A 15,292-nucleotide genomic window follows, 5' to 3' on the forward strand; every position below is an offset into this window, starting at 1 on the left:
CAATGACGAAGATGTTGCACCTGATGATGCATCAAGCTATGGGAATGTGGTAAACATGTATCAGTGCTTGCAAGCAGCGTAGAAGACAAACACCAAGAAGAAACCCCAAAATAAAAATGATCGTTACAATATTAGAAGTAAAGGGGCTCCCACTACACTTGGGGAAGTGAAACAAAATCTTGAACTACGGAGGAATGTTGATCCATCAACCGTCCATAAGCATAAAATGCAAAGCAAGACTGAGAATACAACGGCAGACAAGAGTACGTCCATGAGCAAAAAACTGCTGACCACTCTGTCAAACAACACGAATACTAGTCTTACCCCGGACATCTCGGTCAGTCTATTGCTCTGGATTACAACATTATGGAAGACATCAAGAAAACTCATGAAAACATCAGTTTGTTCGAGTTGGCTAAGATCCAGAGTTAGCAGGACATTCTTCTGCGCACATTAGGGAAGAAATCAACAGACAGCGCAACCTCTACCAGCAAGGGAGAAAGCACACCTCCCAGATCACTTTCAACTGTGCTAAACACACTCCGAATGGAAGAAGAAAATTTGTTTCTCTCCATTCCTGATTTCATTCAAAATATTCAACTATAATATTCACACATGTTTGGTTGGTTCTAGCGTGACAGCCAACACCATGCCTCTCTCTATTTCCAAAAGGATCAATGCGCAGTCGAGTAAGACATCCATGCAAATCATCCAAATTGATCAAACATATGTACCAACCATTGGTGAACTTCAAGATGTGATCATTCAACTATCTCATGATGGTCGAGTTTACTAGTGCATAAACATTGTTCTTGTGGACATACGAGAAGAGTATGGCTTACTTCTCAGCAGAGACTGGTCCAGCGAGATGAATGGATACTTTGCTATGGAATGGTCGTACATGTGGCTTCCGTACAAGGGAAAAAAAAATCAAATATAGGTGTTATCTGAGAGATATATGAAGCACAATGTCACTCCCATCAATGGTGAAAATGAATTGTTGGCCTTCGCAGAACTCATGTTCGGCAATTGCCTCTTGGAAACAACGCTGAGGTGTTATTCCACACGGTAGATTCAACCCCACCATACACGCAGTTGGGTCTCCTTCCCTTCCCAAGTGATGTAAATGAAACATGTACAGTAGTAGCAGTAGCAATAGCAATAGCAGTAACAATAGTGAAAATGTGTCGAACAGTATGAGTATAGACGAGTTGTGGACTATGTACTTCGACGAATCAAAGGCACAGGATGGCTCAAGAGCCGAGTGTCTCTTGATTAACCAAAACAATAGGAAACATTTAATTTCGATCCTCCTAGAGTTTTAGTGGATGAAAAAATTTGTTGAATACGAATCACTAATGTTGGGATTACAAAAATCCATTAGCTGCAACATGGTCACGCTCAAAGTGGTAGGTGATTCGGAAATAGTGGTACCAAAGGTACGTAACACTATTCAATGTTTATGACCTCATCTCAAATGTTACCAGCAAGAGGTATGGCGAATTATCTCTAACTTCTAAGCATTCAATATCACTGTTGTACCAAGAATGTGTAATGCAGATGTCAATGCCTTTCCAGATCCAACTTCTAGAATGTCACCACTTAGGGATAGATTTACTGTTGAAATTTTGTATAGACCGTCTATATAGGATAACATAACTAATTTACACGTGTTTGATGATGATCAATAGATACTGCATTTCATGGCCAACATTGATACCTTCAAGGATGCAGTGATAGATGAAGACGAGCATAAGAGATCTTTGCAAGCTGGGGCAGATATCAAGAAAGGCCACCTCATCCCCAAAGGTGTGGTATCGTTGGAAAAACTCTATGACTTGCAAGAATTCTTTTAGGGGCCAAGGAATAGAAAATCCCACAATTCTACCATGATGCAAGAAATTGATTAACTTGGGAACATAACAAGATCTGAAGTTCATCAATCTCGGTATGTGTTTCATGAATCAGGAGCGGTAAGCCTTTGTCCACTTATTCAAACAGTACTGGGATTTGTTCGCGTGGACATATGATTATCTAAAAACTTACGACACGTGAATAATCCAACACATCATTCTGATCAAAGAATGGGTCAATCCATATCAACAGAAGTTGAGGAAAGTACATCCATCACTTGAACCCCTCATACAGAAAGAGAAAACCAAGTTTTTGGATGCATGGATCATATATAGATTTTGTCATTCTACTTGGGTTTCAAACTTGGTTCCTTTAAGTAAGAAGTCCGATGAAATCTGCTTGGGTGTTGATTTCCAAAACTTGAACTTCGACTTGAACAAAGAAAACTACCCCCTGTTGTCTATGGAGCACATTTTTCAAACAGTGTCTGGGGCACAAATGTCTCCTTTACTTCTCAAGTTTTCAGGATATAATCAGGTTCTAGTAGTGGAACCCGATAGATTCAAAACTACCTTCCATACCAAGTAGGGTATGTTTTAATATAGACGAATTCCATTCGGGATCGTGAATGCAGGCACGGATTTTCATCACGCCATGGACATTTCCTTCCATGGATTCATTGAACAAAGCATAGTGGTGTACCTTAATGATGTGACTGTGTTTTCAAGAAAATGGGAAGACCACATACGGCATTTGAAGAAAAAAATTTAGCAATGTTGGAAATACGGGATCTCCTTGAATCCCAAAAAGAGCATATTTACAGTGTCTGAGGGTAACCTCCTTATACACATCATTTCCAAGAGCGGGATCAAGGTTGATCCAGACTGGGTCTGAACTATCACACAGATCCCTTACCTAACTAACAAGAAAATGATGTAATCCTTCTTGGGAAAGATAAAATTCCTCCTGAATTTCATCTCGGATTATGCGCAGATAGTCAAACCAATGCAAGACATTATTAAGAAGGATGTAGTCTACGGCTGGGGCAAGAGGAAAAAGTACACATTCACCCATATCAAGCAGGCTATTGCAGAAGAGTCTGCACTCTACAACCCAAACTTCAACAAAGACTTCATGTTATACACCTTCACCTCTTATAATTCGCTCGTTACAGTACGCACTCAGAAGGATGAGTTGAACGACAAATCTCCCATCTCCTTCTTGAGTGCAAGCATGCAGGGACCCGAACTCAACTACCCCACCATCGACAAACAAGAATATGCAGTATGCAAGGTAGTGAAATACTTTAGACCCTACTTGTTGAGAAACCATTGCATAGTCTATGTGCCTCACCCAGCACTCCACTCATTTTTCATACAACAAGAGTTGGGTGAATGACATGCGAACTGGATGATAGACTTGAAAGAGTATGATCTTGACATCGAGCCAGTTCACACTATCAAGGGTCATGGTCTCTACAGACTCGCAGCTGAGGTAGTACACAGACAGGAGGAAGAAGAAGAGCTCGTCGGTTAGGAGTAGGAAATTGCAATGTATGATGTAGTGCGAGCACCACCCACTATAAATGGAAACTCTAGGTGCTGTGTTAGTACCTTGATAAGGGAACCATACCCTCTCACTTTTCCATCAGAAAAAAGAGGGCACTGCACCTCAAAGCTTTAGCTTATCAGTTGGTGCATGAAGTACTTTACAGAAAGCACAACAATGGAATCTTAATCAGGTGCCTAGAGGCACATGAATCAGAGAATATTTTACAAGACCTACATGATGGACCAATTGAGGGTCACTTCGCAACAAATACCATTATGCCCAAAGTTATGCATGTCGATTCCTACTAGCCCACATTATTCAAGGATGCACACGCTTATTCCTGCAAGTGCCCAGTCTGTCAGCAATTCGCTGGCAGAACGCGAAGGTCATCAGCCCCACTACACCCTATTGTAGTGACTAAACCATTCCAACAATGGTGCCTGGACATCATCGGGGAAATTTTCCCACATTTGTCGAAACAACACCGCTACATTCTAACAACAACTAATTGCTTTGCGCAGTGGACAGAAGCAGTTTCGCTCAAGCAAGTGAATGACCAGGAGGTCATCAGCTTCCTCAAACAAAACATCATTTCACGCTTTGGTATTCTAATATCACTTGTATTTGAAAATGCAACTTACTTTTCATATTTGAAGATTTATGATTTTGCATTGCAAAATGGTATTATGCTGAAACATTCATCTAACTACTACCTGCAGGGAAATGGTCTCACAGAATCCACGAACAAAAACCTTATCTATATAATTAAAACGACTGTTTACTCTGAGCAGCATAACTGGCACTCTGCCTTGATGAATGCTTTAGGGGTTGACCGCGTAACACCCAAACCCTCTCTAAATAACTCATCATACTTCTTGGTCTATGGTAAATAAGTCATCCTACCGCCCAACATCTACTTTCCTACGCTTCAGTTGTCACAAGAATCCCAAGGCAATCCTTGCATGCTAGTTCAGCGTAGGATGGATACGCTCCACAAACTGCAGGATGAAAGGATGAAATAAAAAAGAAAAAATTACAATCCACCAAAACTATATCAAGAGATGGTTCGACAAGAAGTCTGCAGGGAAAGCTAACTACAATGTTGGTGACTTAGTCTTGAAATGGGATAAACCCAATGAAGACAAAGGCAAGCATACAAAGTTCCAGTCCTTGTAAATTGATTCATACATAGTCCATGAGAAGCTTGGCCCACACATATACCATTTTCAATCACTTGACGAGAGGATTGACAACCTTCCTGTCAACAACTAAGATCTCAAGCACTATTTTCAATAGGTCGGGTCATGCCCCATGCCATGTACATAGTCTACTTATTGCTTGTTGTTTTTGCTTTTTTTTTCTTTGCTTATTATTTTTTCTTCATTTGTTTGGTTTTCTTAGTATCCTTCTATTTTTGGTTTTGTAAATAATTGCTTCCCTTTACAAAGTTTTGGCTTTTGAATGAGAATGTGGTTGAGATCTAAAGAGTCTTGTGACACTGCAACACTTGGCCAATCTTGTGTCCACCTTCTCTATGCTAGGTTATAACTTTCGGCTGATGAAGTCTTTACGGAAAATATGATTCGTCTGCAAGGGACGCTTGGGTCCAACCATGAACCTGTGTCCACACTAGGAAACCCCATGCCTATACTCATTTTCCTACTCTGTGTGATCAAGCTAAACCAACTAGTAGAAATGGAGAAGGGGAAAATCTGAATGAGAAAACCTATGTTAGAGGTCTTACATGCTTTTCTGAAGGAACACCCAATTTTTCTCTCAATAAGTCAGGATTCCTCTTCTGCCCCAAAAATAAATAGGCACCTGTGCACAGTCCTAAGTAAAAAGTACAAAGGAGAAAGAAGAGAAAGGCTTCCTCTACAGAGAGGTGAAGCATGCAAGTCCATCGGGGTAATGACTAGGCTCACTAGCAGTGGAGCAATGCATGTGTTCCTGTGTGACTCCGTTGGGGTACTGTCTAGGCTTGCTGGCAGCAGAGAAACACCAGAGACGAAAAATTATACTCTGAGAATTTTTAACTCACAAGACAAACTACCCTTCCCAATTTCAAAACACTGAGATCAAGTTGAAACTTTTGTTGTGTTTGACCGAGTTGGCAAAAGGTGAACCATGTATGTCCACGGGGTTGTTGAAAATGGCAACAAGAAATTCTAAAAATAGCATTGCTATAAATAGTAGTTCACGTACCAGTGTTGGACATAGCAACAAGGAATGAAAAATGAAAGTGCTAAAAATAGCATTTCTATAAATAGCATTTGGGATAGATTCCAATTTTAGTTAGTCCCTGAACTAAAATTGAGAAGTAAAATTCAAATTTGATCTTAGCAGTTGTTTGTAAAATAATTAATTAATTCATCTTGAGTTAATTAGTTGGAGAAAATCAAACATGAAGTCTATGTGAAGACATGCAACAAGTTCCCCATTGATTGAGGAATTTATCCCTTAGTTAAGGAGATGAGGATGAGTTGTACTTTGAGTTGTAATTAGTTAGCTCAGTTAACTGAGTTAAGTCCAGTTAGATTAGTTCCAACAGTTTGTGGAATTAATTGTGTGTTCAGTTAGTCAATGCATGCAAGCATGCAACTAGTGTACTTCAGATAATTGAATATTCTCTCATAAATAACTCATTCATGTCAGTTCAGTCAGAGACCCAATTGAGATCAAAGCAAGGGACAGTGTACTATTAGTTTTAGGATTTTTCCTATATAGGAAACTCATCCATGCAGAAGGAATTATCTCCTTCAGGTTTGTGCAGTTATTTCTGAGCCAAGTGAGCAGTGTGAGGTGGGAATTCACACAAGTGGAAGCACTGGACCCCAAGAAAAACTGTGCAAGGAAATAGGAGGCTTCAAGGGCAGAGGAGAAGGTTGTGAGAGCCTTTAACTGTCTATGAGCAGTATTGTTTGATTTCAAAGAGAGCAGGATAGCTTTAGAGCTAATTCTTTTTGTAACCTAAACAAGATTTCCACTTGTATGATAATACAGAGATTGGGCTTTTAGGCTGAGGCTTTCCCCAGATTATTTCTTTTGTGTTATGTGTGATTCATTTATCATTCTCAATTATATGTGTTCTCTTGATCTTGCTCAATTCGATTAAGTTTCCACAAAGTGTTGTAGAAGTATATGTTGTATTGTGTTTTAGTATATTGCATAATCTGTTGATCTATAGTGGGAATTTCTACATGGTATTGGAGCAAAGGTGATCAAAGTGAAGAACAGTATACAAGAAGGGAGAAGGCAGAGACAAACCAACAAACTCAGAGTCGGAATCGTTAGATTCTAAAGAAGAGGAGGAGGACGAAGAACAAGAATACATGGTTGACCAAAATATGGAATGGTTGACTGAGGTACCATTGGCTCTCCTAGGTGCTTTGCACAAGATGCCGAAGCGGTCAGAGAGAATGATCACAAAGTTTGACCCTAACAGCACAATGAAGGCAGAAGAACACTTCGACAATTTATACCTACAATTGGAGACCCTTGAGGTATGATACGATGATGTTGCATGTAGATTGTTCCCATGTACCTTGGATGGCTACGCAGTAGCGTGGTATCACAACCTTCCTATAAACTCCATACACAATTGGGGTATGTTCAAACGTATTTTTCTATAAAAATTTGTTGATGACGAGACCCCAACCATGTTACTCAAAGAATTGAGAAGCCTAAAGATAGAGGGGAAAGAAAAGGTAAAAGATTTTAATCCAAGGTTTCTTCACATATTGAATAAGTTTGCAGCAGACACAAAACCTCATGACTCCATCACTGTCGATTACTACACGTTTTCACTGTCGAACAACATTATAAAGGTCATCAAACGAGCTGTGAAACCAACACTATTAGAAAACTGTGAAGAGGCAATTATCGTTGAAAAGGACCTACGCGTGATTGGAGTCATCAAGGATGATGAACCAACAAAGGACTCTAGAGGTGCGAGCAGGAAGCCACAGGTTGTGGCAAGCAAGGGTAAGGATAGGGAAACAAGTGATAACAAAACCCTTACTCATCTTGTCAACAATTTGACAACAGAAGTGTTTGAGCTCAAGCAACGAACCATTGGCACATCTGCGAGCAGCCGACCGCCTAGACAGAGAAAAGGAAGCATGTCATCGAGTAGCAATCGCCTCCCGACTAAAATTGTGTAGAGCTCAGTGTTCCAGCTCAAACAATGCATGAACGATGAATTTTGTTCATTTCATGAAAATGATAACTGGAAAGGGTCTTGTTCGTACTAGAAGTGACTTGTAGGCTCAATATGAAATTGCGCACTGGACGTAGCAAGTAGCGCATAGGGATAGTCATGAGATACAAACAATGACGAAGATGTTGCACCTGATGATGCATCAAGCTATGGGAATGTGGTAAACATGTATCAGTGCTCGCAAGCAGTGTAGAAGACAAACACCGAGAAGAAACCCCAAAAGAAAAATGATCATTACAATATTAGAAGTAAAGGGGCTCCCCCTACACTTGGGGAAGTGAAACAAAATCTTGAACTACGAAGGAAGGTTGATCCATCAACCGTCCATAAGCATAAAACGAAAAGCAAGACTGAGAACATAGCGGCAGACAAGAGTACGTCAATGAGCAAAAAACTGTTGACCACTCCATCGAACAACACGAATACCAGTCTTAACCCGGACGTCTCGGTGTCTATTGCTCTAGATTACAACATTGTGGAAGACATGAAGAAAACTCATGCAAACATCAGTTTGTTCGAGTTGGCTAAGATCCAGAGTTAGCGGGACATTCTGCTACGCACACTGGGGAAGACATCAACAGACAGCGCAGCCTCTACCAGCAAGGGAGAAAACACACCTCCCAAATCACTTTCAACTGTGCTAAACACACTCCGAATGGAAGAAGAAAACCTTTTTCCTTCCATTCCTGCTTTCATTCAAAATATTCAACTATAATATTCACAAATGTTTGGTTGATTCTAGCGCGACAGCCAACACCATGCCTCTCTCTATTTCATAAAGGATCAATGCGCAGTCGAGAAAGACATCCATGCAAATCATCCAAATTGATCAAACATATGTACCAACCATTGGTGAACTTCAAGATGTGATCATTCGACTATCTCATGATGGTCGAGTTTACTAGTGCATAAACATTGTTCTTGTGGACATACCAGAAGAGTATGCCTTACTTCTCAGTAGAGACTAGTCCAACAGGATGAATGCATACTTTGCTATGGAATGGTCGTACATGTGGCTTCCGTACAAGGGAAAAAAAATCAAATATAGGTGTTATCTGAGAGATATATGAAGCACAATGTCACTCCCATCAATGGCGAAAATGAATCGTTGGCCTTCGCAGAACTCATGTTCGGCAACTGCGTCTTGGAAACAACGCTGAGGTGTTATTCCACACGGCAGCTTCAACCCCACCATACATGCAGTTGGGTCTCCTTCCCTTCCCAAGTGATGTAAATGAAACATGTACAGTAGTAGCAGTAGCAGTAGCAGTAGTGAAAATGTGTCGAACATTCTGAGAATAGACGAGTTGTGGACTATGTACTTCGATGGATCAAAGGCACAGGATGGCTCAAGAGCCGAGTGTCTCTTGATTAACCAAAACAATATGAAACATTTAATTTTGATCCTCCTAGAGTTTGAGTGCACGAAACAAATTGTTGAATACGAATCACTCATGTTGGGCTTGCAAAAATCCATTAGCTGCAACGTGGTCATGCTCAAAGTGGTAGGCGATTTGGAAATAGTGGTACCGAAGGTACGTAACACCATTCAATGTATATCACCTCATCTCAAATGTTACCAGCAAGAGGTATGGCAAATGATCTCTAACTTCCAAGCATTCAATATCACTATTGTACCAAGAATGTGTAATGTAGATGTCAATGCCTTTGCAGATCCAACTTCTAGAATGTCACCACTTCGGGATAGATTTACTGTTGAAATTTTGTATAGACCATCTATCTAGGATAACATAACTAATTTACACGTGTTTGATGATGATCAACAGATACTACGTTTCATGGCCAACATTGATACCTTCAAGGATGCAGCGATAGATGAAGACGAGCATAAGAGATCTTTGCAAGCTGGGGCGGATATCAAGAAAGGCCACCTCATCCCCAAAGGTGTGGTATCGTTGGAAAAACTCTATGACTTGCAAGAATTCTTTTAGGGGCCAAGGAATAGAAAAACCCACAATTCTACCATGATGCACGAACTGATTAACTTGGGAACATAACAAGATCTAAAGTTCATCAATCTCGGTATGTGTTTCATGCATCAGGAGCAGTAAGCCTTTGTCCGCTTATTCAAACAGTACTAGGATTTGTTCGCATGGACATATGATGATCTAAAAACTTACGACACATGAATAATCCAACACATCATTCCGATCAAAGAATGGGTCAATCCATATCAACAGAAGTTGAGGAAAGTATATCCATCACTTGAACCCCTCATACAGAAAGAGAAAACCAAGTTTTTGGATGCATGGATCATATATAGATTTCTTCATTCTACTTGGGTTTCAAACTTGGTTCCTTTAAGTAAGAAGTCCGGGGAAATCTGCTTGGGTGTTGATTTCCAAAACTTGAACTTCGCCACGAACAAAGACAACTACCCCCTATTGTCTATGGAGCACATTTTTCAAACAGTATCTGGGGCACAAATGTTTCCTTTACTTCTCAAGTTTTCAAGATATAATCAGGTTCTAGTAGTGGAACCCGATAGATTCAAAACTACCTTCCATACCAAGTAGGGTATGTTTTAATATAGACAAATTCCATTTGGGATCGTGAATGCAGGCACGAATTTTCATCACGCCATGGACATTTCCTTCCATGGACTCATTGAACAAAGCATAGTGGTGTACCTTAATGATGTGACTGTGTTTTCAAGAAAATGGGAAGACCACATACTCCATTTGAAGAATTTTTTTTAGCAATGTTGGAAATACGGGATTTCCTTGAACCCCAAAAAGAGCATATTTACAGTGTCTGAGGGTAACCTCCTTATACACATCATTTCCAAGAGCGGGATCAAGGTTGATCCAGACTGGGTCTGAACTATCACACAAATCCCTTACCTAACCAACAAGAAAATGATGAAATCCTTCTTGGGAAAGATAAAATTCCTCCTGAATTTCATCTTGAATTATGCGCGGATAGTCAAACCAATGCAAGACATTATTAAGAAGGATGCAGTCTACAGCTGGGGCAAGAGGAAAAAGTACACATTCACCCATATCAAGCAGGCTATTGCAGAAGTTTCTGCACTCTCAAACCCAAACTTCAACAAATACTTCATGTTATACACCTTCACCGCTGATAATTCGCTTGTTACAGTACTCACTCAGAAGGATGAGTTGAACGACAAATCTCCCATCTCCTTCATTAGTGCAAGCATGCAGGGACCTGAACTCAACTACCCCACCATCGACAAATAAGAATATGCAGTATGCAAGGTAGTGAAATACTTTAGACCCTACTCGTTGAAAAACCATTGCATATTCTATGTGCCTCACCCAGCACTCCACTCATTTTTCATACAACAAGAGTTGGGTGACCGACGTGTGAACTGGATGACAGACTTGCAAGAATATGATCTTGAAATCAAGCCAGTTCACACTATCAAGGGTCATGGTCTCTACATACTCGCAGCTGAGGTAGTACACAGACAGGAGGAAGAAGAAGAGCTCGTCGGTTAGGAGTAGGAAATTGCAATGTATGATGTAGTGCGAGCACCACCCACTATAAATGGAAACTCTGGGTACGCAAATGTGTGTCAGTACCTTGATAAGGACACCGTACCCTCTCACTTTTCCATCAGAAAAAAGAGGGCACTGCACCTCAAAGCTTTAGCTTATCAGTTGGTGCATGAAGTGCTTTACAGAAAGCACAACAACAGAATCTTTCTCAGGTGCCTAGAGGCACATGAATCAGAGAATATTTTGCAAGATCTGCATGACGGACCAATCGAGGGTCACTTCGCAGGAAATACCATTATGTACAAAGTTATGCATGTTGGTTTCTACTGGCCCACATTATTCAAGGATGCACACGCTTATTCCCGCAAGTGCCCAGTCTGTCAGCAATGCGCTGGTAGAACGCGAAGGTCATCAGCCCCACTACACCCTATTGTAGTGACTAAACCATTCCAACAATGGTGCCTGGACATCATCGGGGAAATTTCCCACATTTGTCGAAACAACACCGCTACATTCTAACAACAACTAATTGCTTTGCGCAGTGGACAGAAGTAGTTTCGCTCAAGCAAGTGAACAACCAGGAGGTCATCAGCTTCCTCCAACAAAACATTATTTCACACTTTGGTATTCTAGTATCACTTGTATTTGAAAATGCAACTTACTTTTCATCTTTGAAGCTTTATGATTTTGCATTGCAAAATGGTATTATGTTGAAACATTCATCTAACTACTACCCGCAGGGAAATGGTCTCACAGAATCCACGAACAAAAACCTTATCTATATAATTAAAATGACTGTTTACTCTGAGTGGCATAATTGGCACTCTACCTTGATGAATGATTTATGGGTTGACCGCCTAACACCCAAACCCTCTCTAAATAACTCATCATACTTCTTGGTCTATGGTAAAGAAGTCATCCTACCGCCCAACATCTACTTTCCTACGCTTCAGTTATCACAAGAATCCCAAAGCAATCCTTGCATGCTAGTTCAGCGTAGGATGGATACGCTCCACAAACTGCAGGAAGAAAGGATGAAAGAAAAAGGAAAAATTACACTTCACCAAAACCGTATCAAGAGATGGTTCGACAAGAAATCTACAGGGAAAGCTAACTACAATGTTGGTGACTTAGTCTTTAAATGGGATAAACCCCATGAAGACAAAGGCAAGCAGACAAAGTTCCAGTCCTTGTGCATTGGTTCATACATAGTCCATGAGAAGCTTAGCACACACATATACCATTTTCAATCACTTGACGAGAGGATTGACAACCTTCCTATCAACGGCCAAGATCTCAAGCACTATTTTCAATAGGACGGGTCATGCCCCACGCCATGTACATAGTCTGCTTACTGCTTGTTGTTTTTTCTTTTTTTTTCTTTGCTTATTATTTTTTCTTCATTTGTTTGGTTTTCTTAGTATCCTTCTATTTTTGGTTTTGTAAATAATTGCTTCCCTTTACAAAGTTTTGGCTTTTGAATGAGAATGTGGTTGATATCTAAAGAGTCTTGTGACACTGCAGCACTTGGCCAATCTTGTGTCTGCCTTCTCTATGATAGGTTATAACTTTCGGATGATGAAGTCTTTACGGAAAATACGATTCGTCTGCAAGGGAAGCTTGGGTCCAACCATGAACCTGTGTCCACACTAGGAAACCCCATGCCTATATTCATTTTTCTACTCTGTTTGATCAAGCTCATCCAACTAGTAGAAATGGAGAAGGGAAAAATCTAAATGAGAAAACCTATGTCAGAGGTCTTACATGCTTTTCTGAAGGAACAACCAATTTTTCTCTCAATAAGTCGGGATTCCTCTTCTGCCCCAAAAATAAATAGGTACCTATGTACAGTCCTATTTAAAAAGGACAAAGGAGAAAGAAAAGAAAGGCTTCCTCTGCAGAGAGGTGAAGCATGCAAGTCCACCAAGGTAATGACTAGGCTCACTAGCAATGGAGCAATGCATGTGTTCCTACGTGACTCAGTTGGGGTACTGTCTAGGCTTGTTGGCAACAGAGAAATACCAGAGATGAAAACTTATACTCTGGGAATTTTTAACTCACAAGACAAACTACCGTTCCCAATTTCAAAACACTGAGATCAAGCTGAAACTTTTGTTGTGTTTGACTGAGTTGGCAAAAGGTGAACCATGTATGTCCAATGGGGTTGTTATAAATAGTAGTTTAGGTACCAGTGTTGGACATAGCAACAAAGAATGAAAAATGAAAGTGCTAAAAATAACATTTCTATAAATAGCATTCGGGATAGATTCCAATTTTAGTTAGTCCCTGAATTAAAATTAAGAAGTAAAATTCAAATTTGATCTTAGCAGATGTTTGTAAAATAATTAATTAATTCATCTTGAGTTAATTAGTTGGAGAAAATCAAACATGAAGTCTATGTGAAGACATGCAACAAGTTCCCCATTGATTGAGGAATTTATCCCTTAGTTAAGGAGATGAGGATGAGTTGTACTTTGAGTTGTAATTAGTTAGCTTAGTTAACTGAGTTAAGTCCAGTTAGATTAGTTCCAACAGTTTGTGGAATTAATTGTGTGTTCAGTTAGTCAATTCATGCAAGCATGCAACTAGTGTACTTCAGATAACTGAATATTCTCTCATAAATAACACATGCATGTCAGTTCAGTCATAGACCCAATTGAGATCAGAGCAAGGGACAATGTACTATTAGTTTGAGGATTTTTCCTATATAGGAAACTCATCCATGAATAAGGAACTATCTCCTTCAGGTTTGTGCAGTTATTTCTGAGCCAAGTGAGCAGTGTGAGGTGGGAATTCACACAAGTGGAAGCACTGGACCCCAAGAAAAACTGCACAAGGAAATAGGAGGCTTGGAGGGCAGAGGAGAAGGTTGTGAGAGCCTTTAATTGTATATGAGCAGTATTTTTTGATTGCAGAGAGAGCGAGATAGCTTTAGAGCTAATATTTTTGTAACTTGAACAAGATTTCCACTTGTATGATAATATAGAGATTTGGCTTTTAGGCTGAGGCTTTCCCCGGATTATTTCTTTTGTGTTATGTGTGATTCATTTATCATTGTCTATTATATGTGTTCTCTTGATCTTGCTCAATTTGATTAAGTTTCTACAAAGTGTTGTAGAAGTATATGTTGTATTGTGTTTTAGTATATTGCATAATCTGTTGATCTATAGTGGGAATTTCTACATGGTATTGGAGCAAAGGTGATCAAAGTGAAGAACAGTATACAAGAAGGGAGAAGTTCGAAATTTGAGGTTCCTGGATATAAAAATCGAGTTCTTATCACATCTCAATTTCACCAATGACATTCATTGGTTTAAGACTCGAATATGCCCTTGATGGTAGCTCAAATTATATAGCCTGGAAGGATTGCATGGAAGCAGTATTAGAGGATAATGGTCTAAAGGACTTCATTGATCAAGAAGTCCCCAAGCCAACTGATGCTACTCAATTGGTGGAATGGAAGAAATGTGTGGCTAGAGCAAGGAGAATCCTTCTGGAGGGAATTCGAGACCACATATTCTCAAGTCTCCATGGGAAGGAGACCCTGTTTTCGATGTTGAAAACATTGAAAGATCTATATCATAATACCAGCGATCAGAGGAAGCTGGCATTGAAAGAAAAGCTTCAAAAAATCAAGTGTGAAAAGGGCGACACGATCTCTACATATCTGAACAAGCTCACCACCTATAGGGATGAGCTTGGAAGTGTAGGGATCATGACCACTGATGATGACATGGTGATTCTTGCACTCCTCGGTCTTCCTAAGAGCTAGCATAGCTACCAAGACTCGATTAATGGAAGAGAAAAATTGCCAGATTTGGAACAAATTTGGTCGGATTTGATGCAGGAGGAGATAAGAAGAAGCACCGGAGATGGATCCTCATCAAAGCAAGATGATGAGGAAAATCTTGCCGTAGTGAGTAAGGCAAAGAAAGGGAAGAAGAAGGATTCTCATCCCAAATCAATTTCTTCCTATGGTGGGAAGAAGTTTGGCAAATCAAAAGTGCGATGCTTTCATTGTCATGAGGTGGGCCATTTTGCTACAAACTGTCCACTGAATAAATCTAAGATGGGAACCAAGGAAGGATTTGAAGGTGACACATTGGCCTCACAGTTCGAGTTAGATTTCAAACTCTTCGCATGCATGGTTTCATCCATGGTAGGATGTGGTTGGTTTCTTGAC

The sequence above is a fragment of the Pinus tabuliformis genome, chromosome 4_2 (genome assembly GCF_031772625.1).
Source record: "Pinus tabuliformis cultivar Carrire ecotype Pingquan chromosome 4_2, CPIR1, whole genome shotgun sequence".
NCBI classification, from domain to species: domain Eukaryota; kingdom Viridiplantae; phylum Streptophyta; class Pinopsida; order Pinales; family Pinaceae; genus Pinus; species Pinus tabuliformis.